This window comes from Micromesistius poutassou (genome assembly GCF_964030765.1).
Source record: "Micromesistius poutassou genome assembly, chromosome: 2".
In the NCBI taxonomy this organism is placed as follows: Eukaryota; Metazoa; Chordata; class Actinopteri; order Gadiformes; family Gadidae; genus Micromesistius; species Micromesistius poutassou.
In genome coordinates, this window is record NC_140272.1 from 17,343,875 (window position 1) to 17,353,465 (window position 9,591).

A 9,591-nucleotide genomic window follows, 5' to 3' on the forward strand; every position below is an offset into this window, starting at 1 on the left:
GTCACACTGTGGTCAACTTCTTAATGCCAATAGTGACACAGAGATTGAAATTGGGATTTCAGATTGATGATCTGAAATATTTTATGCATTGATAGAGCATGTGCTATGGTATGGAAATAGAAATGGAAATATATACCAGACCGAATAATGGCCATAAATGACTAAATTCTCGATTGTTTCATTGTTAGGGTTCGGGATGGTGGCTAACCATTAGCCAATGAGTGGCCAACAAACACACATGCACGCACGCACACACACACACACACACACACACACACACACACACACACACACACACACACACACACACACACACACACACACACACATTCACACACACAAACATGTGTGGGATAGACAAAGATAGACATAAAAACACACCGTTTAAAATCATAAGCACACTCTCGCACTGAATAGCCAGGAGTAGAACAAGCTGTTCTACAAAGCCACCCTACAGACTGAGAGTCCACACTGATTTTAGCATACTAATCAACATCACATGGTTTTGTTCAAGGCAAACAACGTGAATGTAATGTTTCCAAACCAAACTAATTATGATGAGGTCCATTTGATACATACATTGAGTTTCTATATTGAGCATTTGTTCATACCAAAATGGATTACTGCCAGGGAAATATTTTGTAACCCACGTCATCCTCCTGCTCTGTTAGGTTAGATATAAAGTAAAAAATTTTCGGACTGAAAGATAATTTCTTATCAGTAATCATGTTTATGCATATTTTATACTGAGTTTATACATGCCACGTGAGGTTTACGAGAAACACACACAAACACACACACACACACACACACACACACACACACACACACACACACACACACACACACACATACACACACACACACACACACACACACACACACACAAAACAGGGCCAAATTAACATGATTGATGATCACACACGATACGCTACAATATCACATTTTCAAGTGGCTTGACTTCTGCTCATTATCAAATTTAAAAAAAGGGTTGACAAGGGAGAAGAGATAAGTCTATTTGTTTTTAATATATAAACAAGAAAGAAATTGATAAGATTGCCCCCTGTGCATGTAGTAAGGGCATCTCTCCATGGCATTATCTCCTCAAGCTATGCTAAACCAAATAATCCTCTCCTTATCGCCAAGCACATCATTATATGTGAATAGCCTCTCCATCTTGTCACCACGCCATTAGGCTCAGGCAGCTCAGTTAATGTCCCATATCACGGTTTATACGTGCGTACTCCCCTCACTGCCATTGGGCCGGCAGGCTGAGACCGGGGGGGAGGGAGTTTGGGGGGGAAGGTAAATGTGTAGATTTTAGGCTTTGTGTGCAGATTTAGTGTTCATCTCTATTAAGCTTAAAAATAAAAAGCTAACGCTAACTAGAATCCGAGCGCCTGAGAAGTCTGGCTAGCACTTCCTCTTAATCGTTTTAGTCATGCCTCAACGTGGTGCGCTCACACATCGTCTTTAGATGGTGAAGGTGTGCGTATTAACATTATTAACATTTCAATTATTTGACCGCATCATTACGTTTCATTAATGTTTCCCCCGAGAATCCGATATCCACTGAAAGCGATTTGAAAGAGATATTCTGCAGTGCTGTGGCACTCGTGTGCATGCGGGTGTATCTCTCCATGCTGATACAAGTGCACTCTCAGAGTACAGGTGGTGCAGCGAGTAGACTTCCACACTCAATTTGGTTTGCCGATGCAGACCCTCTGTTTTGTATGCTGGTCTCATGGTCATCCACAGGACCGTGGGAGGCACTTGCCTCTTTATACATTATTCGCTCAAAGCAGAAAGAAAAGTTGTTCTTATTTTTTTTGCCTGATAATATTTTCTCCCTCTCTTCTTTGACTCCTATATCTCTAGACCTCTCCCTCTCGCTCCCCTCTCCTTTTATAGTAGATACAAGTGGTGGTGATGGTTTATATTCAGACACAGTGGGTGGACATTAAGCTCCTAGAGTATCTAACTCTGCGTTGGAGTGTGCTTGGTGTCTCAACCCCCAAAAGACAGGATTAACATGCTACAGAAATCCACTTAAAAGTTTCTGTTTCATGCGAGAGCTTTTAATTTGTTTGGCATAATTAACATGCTAGTTCTTACAGCGATGTGCATTGGATGAAACCCAAATGCAAACCCAAAAATATGAAATCAGACTTCTGATCTGATTCAGAGTTTAAAGAACACAGGTTCATAGGATGTAGGAATTAACATTTCTATTTCGGTAACACTTTACAATAAGGTACACAGAAACGTAGGTAGTTACTGAGGAACGAATGAGTAACGAATGAGGAACGAATGAGGAACGAATGAGTAACGAATGATGAACGACGAAGTGACAGTTACTCAGTAACTACTGAGGAGTTACTGGTAAACAGACCAGGGGACTACTGAGGAACGAATGAGTAACGAATGAGGAACGAATGAGTAACGAATGATGAACGACGAAGTGAGTTACTCAGTAACTACTGAGGAGTTACTGGTAAACAGACCAGGGGACTACTGTATTCGTTACTGAGTAACGAATGATGAACAACCAGGGGCCCTAAAGTGACAGTTACTCAGTAACTACTGAGGAGTTACCGGTAAATAGACCAGGGGACTACTGTATTCGTTACTGAGTAACGAATGATGAACAACCAGGGGCCCTAAAGTGACAGTTACTCAGTAACTACTGAGGAGTTACTGGTAAACAGACTAGGGGATACTGTATTAATGAATCATTCTGTGAAATAGCAAACTGACCAATTTATTATGAAAGCAACTGAATTTTCCTGGGATTTCACAATTAGTTAATAAATTAACAAGGCACAGACGGGATGATTGTCATATTTTAATAAAGATATTCACAATACATACATTCATATTCACATTTAAGGTTTATTATGTGGCATTAGTAATGTTGAAGGCTTAAAAGCAATTGTCCACCACTGCAGGGCACGCTTTAAACCTGCCTCCCTTGGTTTCAAGCGCTGTCGAGGGCTGGCTTGGGTCCCACACTGGATCGACTGGTAGAGCTGGATCTGACTGATGAGTTGTTACTCTTTCGCGATCCATTCGTTCACCAGTAGTTAAGCTTTATGAATCATTTGTTTACCATTAGTGAAGCTTTTTGTGTACCTTCATGTAAAGTAATGCATCATACTGAGTTGTTACTCTTTCGCGAACCATTCGTTCACCAGTAGTTAAGCTTTATGAATCATTCGTTTACCAGTAGTGAAGCTTTTTGTGTACCTTCATGTAAAGTAATGCATCATACTGAGTTGTTACTCTTTCGCGAACCATTCGTTCACCAGTAGTTAAGCTTTTTGAACCATTCGTTTACCAGTAGTGAAGCACTTTCGGGTTAGTTATAAAACCCCAAACCACTGTTGATGACAATGAGGGATCTACAGCCACTTTAGTTAAAAATGTATACAACATAGGGAAATATATATACATATACTGCGCTCATGACACATAACATATAACATAATAACAGGATAATATAGAAAATATCAACAATTTAAAACACAAACAGAAACAAAAAAAGGCATTTTAAAATGTAACAAAAAAAGGCACTCTAAAAACAAAACAAAAACCAGCTCTCTTCATCTGACACGGCTGTAGCGATCCATCGCCTCTTCTGGGGTGAGGACTGAAACAAAGAAAATGATAAACATGTATTAACAGTAGTATTTTGTCAGGATGATGGTAGTGATGATGATACCCCTTCAGAAACATTTATATAGAAATTAGAAGATAAAATGAACATACCGTGATATAATACGGCATTACCGTATATGCCTCAAATCATACCGTGATATAAATTGTAGTCCATACCGTACAGCCCTACTGCATACCTTACCTATAAATGTATTTCATCCAGCTGAATAGGGACAATTTGCTCCTCTCAAAAAGTGACCCGCACCTCACTGACTTCCTCGTCGTTTTCCCTCTATGTTTATTACGTCGGCACTGCCTACAGAAGACAACACATTTCTTCATGATAAATATTAATGTTACTGAACTTGAATTTATAACATGACATATCAGTAAACAAAGGAAGTCATCGATAAAAACCGTACCAAAAAAGAATACTTACCACTGCAGTCCGTCAACGTTTGCGTTTTCCTTCATTTTCATGCTCTTTTTGCAGAGTTTGCATTTTATTTTGGCTTTAAGTAACTTCTTCTTTTGGAGCCATTTTTATCAATTTTAATTTCTTTTTAAAAGTCTGTCTTCCCTCAATAAGACTGAGTACTTCAGCGTGCAGGGTCATGATAACTTCGCATCAAACCGTCTTCCTGTCTTGCACATGCGGACCCACAATGCAATTCGGGAGCGTCCCTTGTCGTCGACGGACGTGTACAGTGGGTAGGGGGCACGTTATACGCAGATCGTTTTACCCCATGCGTCGGACACGCCCACTCTCTTCCGTCGACGGGCAAGGAGGTCGTGCAGAAGGACTTGACAATGGAGACTCAGCGAAAGAGTAAGAGAAAAAGGCAGCCCACGGAAGAGCTTCCACATGTAGAGACAGCCATGTTAGAATGTAAGTACATGCTTTAAAGTTATTTCATTATTAATTGAGAGTGTAATGATTCGGTCACATTGCTTAGCTTCCTAAAATGAGCTAATTTGACATCGTACCACGTCTGTTCTATCACGTATTTTTTGGCCTTGCTAGCTAACCTTGTCACTAACCAATGGATTGCTAGCTGGCTAGATAGCCGACGTTGCAAGCAAATTTTAATTATCTGTCAAACACAAAAGTTTAACTCTTAACTAGGTCAAAAGACCGACGGTTCAACCACTTATCTAATGTTAAATTAGGCGATATGCGATGAAAATGTGGTCCAAGCTTTGAAATTGGACTTGTAAAGTTATTATGTTAGCGCCAGTTACCACGTCTTTGAATAGTTTTTGGAGTTGTTTTTAACTACTAAAAAACCCGAAGACTGCTACATTACACTGTTATAGTGCTATTACGGTAATACCTTTCTCCCTGTTTTTTTTCTTTTCATTTTAGTCCATAGTTACAGTATGTAATGTTAACAACTGAATCTCTCAAACATGTCTTCTACACAATGGACTGCATGTGGAACCATGACAAATGAGTTGATGATGATTTGTCTTAAATCAAAATTACATATGATCATACATATTATTATTACATATTATAACATTAAAGACAATGGATAATGTCATTGCCCAAAGTGAATAAAACCCTTATTTCTTAACTAACTGTATATATATGTTTTTAAGGTATCCATACAATTTTCAAATGAACAAAAACGTCACTCTGTATGCATTCATCAATATCCTTCATGAGGTTTTGAGCCCCTTACACCAACCATTCTTTCTGTGCTCCAAAATGTTACAGCGCCATCGAGTCAGCGGGAACAATCCGAACAGCGCAGTAGCCAAACTGCAGCAGAGGAAGCAGGTAATTAATTTTTTATTTTAAATGTTAAGCATACTTAACAGATATACTCAGATTCATGTGACTGTGAAATTTAGTTGTACACAGTATAATGATTAATAACTGATGAACGTCACTATGAAAACACTATAATAGTGTTATTTTTAAACCTCTTTTCTACTTCCTGGTTTTATGATGTTAAAATAAGGGTGCTCACCTTAACTGGTTGAAGGCTAGTGTCTAGAGGGGATCCAAGACAAGAGGATGCTAGTAATATTTACTCCATTTGTACTTGAACATTGCAGTAACCAAGTATCTACCTTTACATGATATCGTAACCGGAAAGTGCTTTGGGAATGGGAAGGAACTTAGAACAGCAATGACATGAATTAGATTGAGGTCAGTTAAGCCACTTTAAGTTAGTCTACTAAGTAGAAAATAAAAAAGTTTTTGGTTATGGTTATGGTCATGGTGCTGGATTAATTGATCAATTCTTACCCATTTCTTTAACGAGCTAGGTGGTCAGCTGGTCCCAAGTCTGCTTATAATATCAAAGCCACGTCTGAACATGACTGTTCAAAGCAGCATAATGGATGAAGCTACAGCAGGAACATGGCTTTCAAATAACACTAAACAATATAATCCACTTATTCTACCACTTGTCTAAACTATACAGTGCTCCCACTTTACTCTCTAGTCGTGCTCATTTGATTTATAATAACCTACTGTTAAAGAGTACAGATAATACTACTTGAATAGACAGTACACTCACAGTACTCTTGATACTACTGGAAATTACAATTTAATAATTATTATTATTATACCTCTGTACATTCATTACTCTAGAATGTAATTTAGAACTAACTTGCCACTATATAACCCTAATACAAGAATAGTATTAATACTAGTAAACCCCTAACCAACTGCACTACCATCATCCTGACAAAATACTACTGTTAATACATGTTTATCATTTTCTTTGTTTCAGTCCTCACCCCAGAAGAGGCGATGGATCGCTACAGCCGTGTCAGATGAAGAGAGCTGGTTTTTGTTTTGTTTTTAGAGTGCCTTTTTTTGTTACATTTTAAAATGCCTTTTTTTGTTTCTGTTTGTGTTTTAAATTGTTGATATTTTCTATATTATCCTGTTATTATGTTATATGTTATGTGTCATGAGCGCAGTATATGTATATATATTTCCCTATGTTGTATACATTTTTAACTAAAGTGGCTGTAGATCCCTCATTGTCATCAACAGTGGTTTGGGGTTTTATAACTAACCCGAAAGTGCTTCACTACTGGTAAACGAATGGTTCAAAAAGCTTAACTACTGGTGAACGAATGGTTCGCGAAAGAGTAACAACTCAGTATGATGCATTACTTTACATGAAGGTACACAAAAAGCTTCACTACTGGTAAACGAATGATTCATAAAGCTTAACTACTGGTGAACGAATGGTTCGCGAAAGAGTAACAACTCAGTATGATGCATTACTTTACATGAAGGTACACAAAAAGCTTCACTACTGGTAAACGAATGATTCATAAAGCTTAACTACTGGTGAACGAATGGTTCGCGAAAGAGTAACAACTCAGTATGATGCATTACTTTACATGAAGGTACACAAAAAGCTTCACTACTGGTAAACGAATGATTCATAAAGCTTAACTACTGGTGAACGAATGGTTCGCGAAAGAGTAACAACTCAGTATGATGCATTACTTTACATGAAGGTACACAAAAAGCTTCACTACTGGTAAACGAATGATTCATAAAGCTTAACTACTGGTGAACGAATGGTTCGCGAAAGAGTAACAACTCAGTATGATGCATTACTTTACATGAAGGTACACAAAAAGCTTCACTACTGGTAAACGAATGATTCATAAAGCTTAACTACTGGTGAACGAATGGTTCGCGAAAGAGTAACAACTCAGTATGATGCATTACTTTACATGAAGGTACACAAAAAGCTTCACTACTGGTAAACGAATGATTCATAAAGCTTAACTACTGGTGAACGAATGGTTCGCGAAAGAGTAACAACTCAGTATGATGCATTACTTTACATGAAGGTACACAAAAAGCTTCACTAATGGTAAACAAATGATTCATAAAGCTTAACTACTGGTGAACGAATGGATCGCGAAAGAGTAACAACTCATCAGTAGATCCAGCTCTACCAGTCGATCCAGTGTGGGACCCAAGCCAGCCCTCAGCGTGCCCTGCAGTGGTGGACAATTGCTTTTAAGCCTTCAACATTACTAATGCCACATAATAAACCTTAAATGTGAATATGAATGTATGTATTGTGAATATCTTTATTAAAATATGACAATCATCCCGTCTGTGCCTTGTTAATTTATTAACTAATTGTGAAATCCCAGGAAAATTCAGTTGCTTTCATAATAAATTGGTCAGTTTGCTATTTCACAGAATGATTCATTAATACAGTATCCCCTAGTCTGTTTACCAGTAACTCCTCAGTAGTTACTGAGTAACTGTCACTTTAGGGCCCCTGGTTGTTCATCATTCGTTACTCAGTAACGAATACAGTAGTCCCCTGGTCTATTTACCAGTAACTCCTCAGTAGTTACTGAGTAACTGTCACTTTAGGGCCCCTGGTTGTTCATCATTCGTTACTCAGTAACGAATACAGTAGTCCCCTGGTCTGTTTACCAGTAACTCCTCAGTAGTTACTGAGTAACTGTCACTTCGTCGTTCATCATTCGTTACTCATTCGTTCCTCATTCGTTACTCATTCGTTCCTCAGTAGTCCCCTGGTCTGTTTACCAGTAACTCCTCAGTAGTTACTGAGTAACTGTCACTTCGTCGTTCATCATTCGTTACTCATTCGTTCCTCATTCGTTCCTCATTCGTTACTCATTCGTTCCTCAGTAACTACCTACGTTTCTGTGTACCTTATTGTAAAGTGTTACCTCTATTTCTATTTTCTATTTTTTATCATCTTAACCAAACACTTTGTTAATATTCTGAATACACACAATACATACTACGAAAGATTAGATGCGAGAAAGAGATATAGACATATGCCATAAATTAAGTAGACATTAAAGAAACATTGTTATCCATTGATCCAATGTTAATACCCGTTGCATGAGTAAAACAAAGTATATTACAGGTATATATAGTGGACATATAATGTGTCAATATCATAGCTTAACAGCCTGTACATGTATATAGTGTAAATTCTCCAATATATATATATATATTTATAAAACAGCTGGCTTAAATCAAGCGATCTGATTGGTTCCCAACTGTTGTATATTGAGCATATACACACAGCTATGACGCCCGTTCTGTCATGTCACGCAAAGTGTGTTAATTCTGTTGAGCACTTTTATGTCAAGTTAAAATCACTCATGTCTAGTCTTGTCGTTCACTTCCTGTTTTATTTTGTAGTTCCCTTTTCCCTCTCATTTCAGGCACTTGACTTCCTCCTTGTGATTGCCTCCCCGGTCCCTGATTCGTCTCACCTGTGTTCCCCTCCCTCATGTATAAATAGCCCTTGTTTCACTTTGTCTAGTGTCAGTTTGTCTTGCGTCCAATGGGTATTGGCAAGCCGCAGTATTTGTTAGTTTTTGTGCACAGATACTTTTTGCATTTATTTGTGTTTTTGTAAACTCCTTAGTGAGCATCTTTTGTTATAGTTTTGTATCCTCGATGAGTGTTTTTTTTTGTTACCCTTTTCAAGTAAAGCGTTTTGGTTAAATCATTCTGCTGTCTTTTGAGTTTTGCTTTTGAGTCCCTGTCCCTGAGTCAAGGCGTGACACGTTCAGTTTACAGAGTTCAGTATCACTCTGCGCCTAACTTGAACTGTTGTTTATTTTATTATGTATATAAAAGCAAAGCATAGTTCACCGAAGCCTAAAAATATGTTGATTGCTGGAAAGGGTGGAAATGTTGTAAAGTAATAGGCACACGGTGAGTGAACTTGATAGTAGGCTAAATTGCCAGAGAACCAAGCTACCGTCTCTAGCCTTCTCTCTGAAGGACGCTACAGTGTGTTGCATAGCAACCACCGTACACTTTGCAGGCAGCCAGGAGGGACTACTTTTTTGTATTCGTAAAAAAAAATGCTTTTCTGACTTTCTCGCTTTTTCAAAATTGAGGGTGTCTATGACTTTCATTTCGCCATACTTACGTAACCGTTT

At 38.2% G+C, this 9,591-nt stretch overlaps 1 long non-coding RNA gene across 1 annotated transcript; it reads left to right on the forward strand.

Annotated features, from left to right (window-relative positions):
- The first annotated feature begins 3,353 nt into the window (after positions 1-3,353).
- Positions 3,354-6,703, forward strand: LOC311338349. The gene is made up of 3 exons (XR_014633151.1): positions 3,354-4,546; positions 5,378-5,440; positions 6,405-6,703. It is a non-coding gene; the product is annotated as an uncharacterized lncRNA (long non-coding RNA).
- Positions 6,704-9,591: the final 2,888 nt, after the last annotated feature.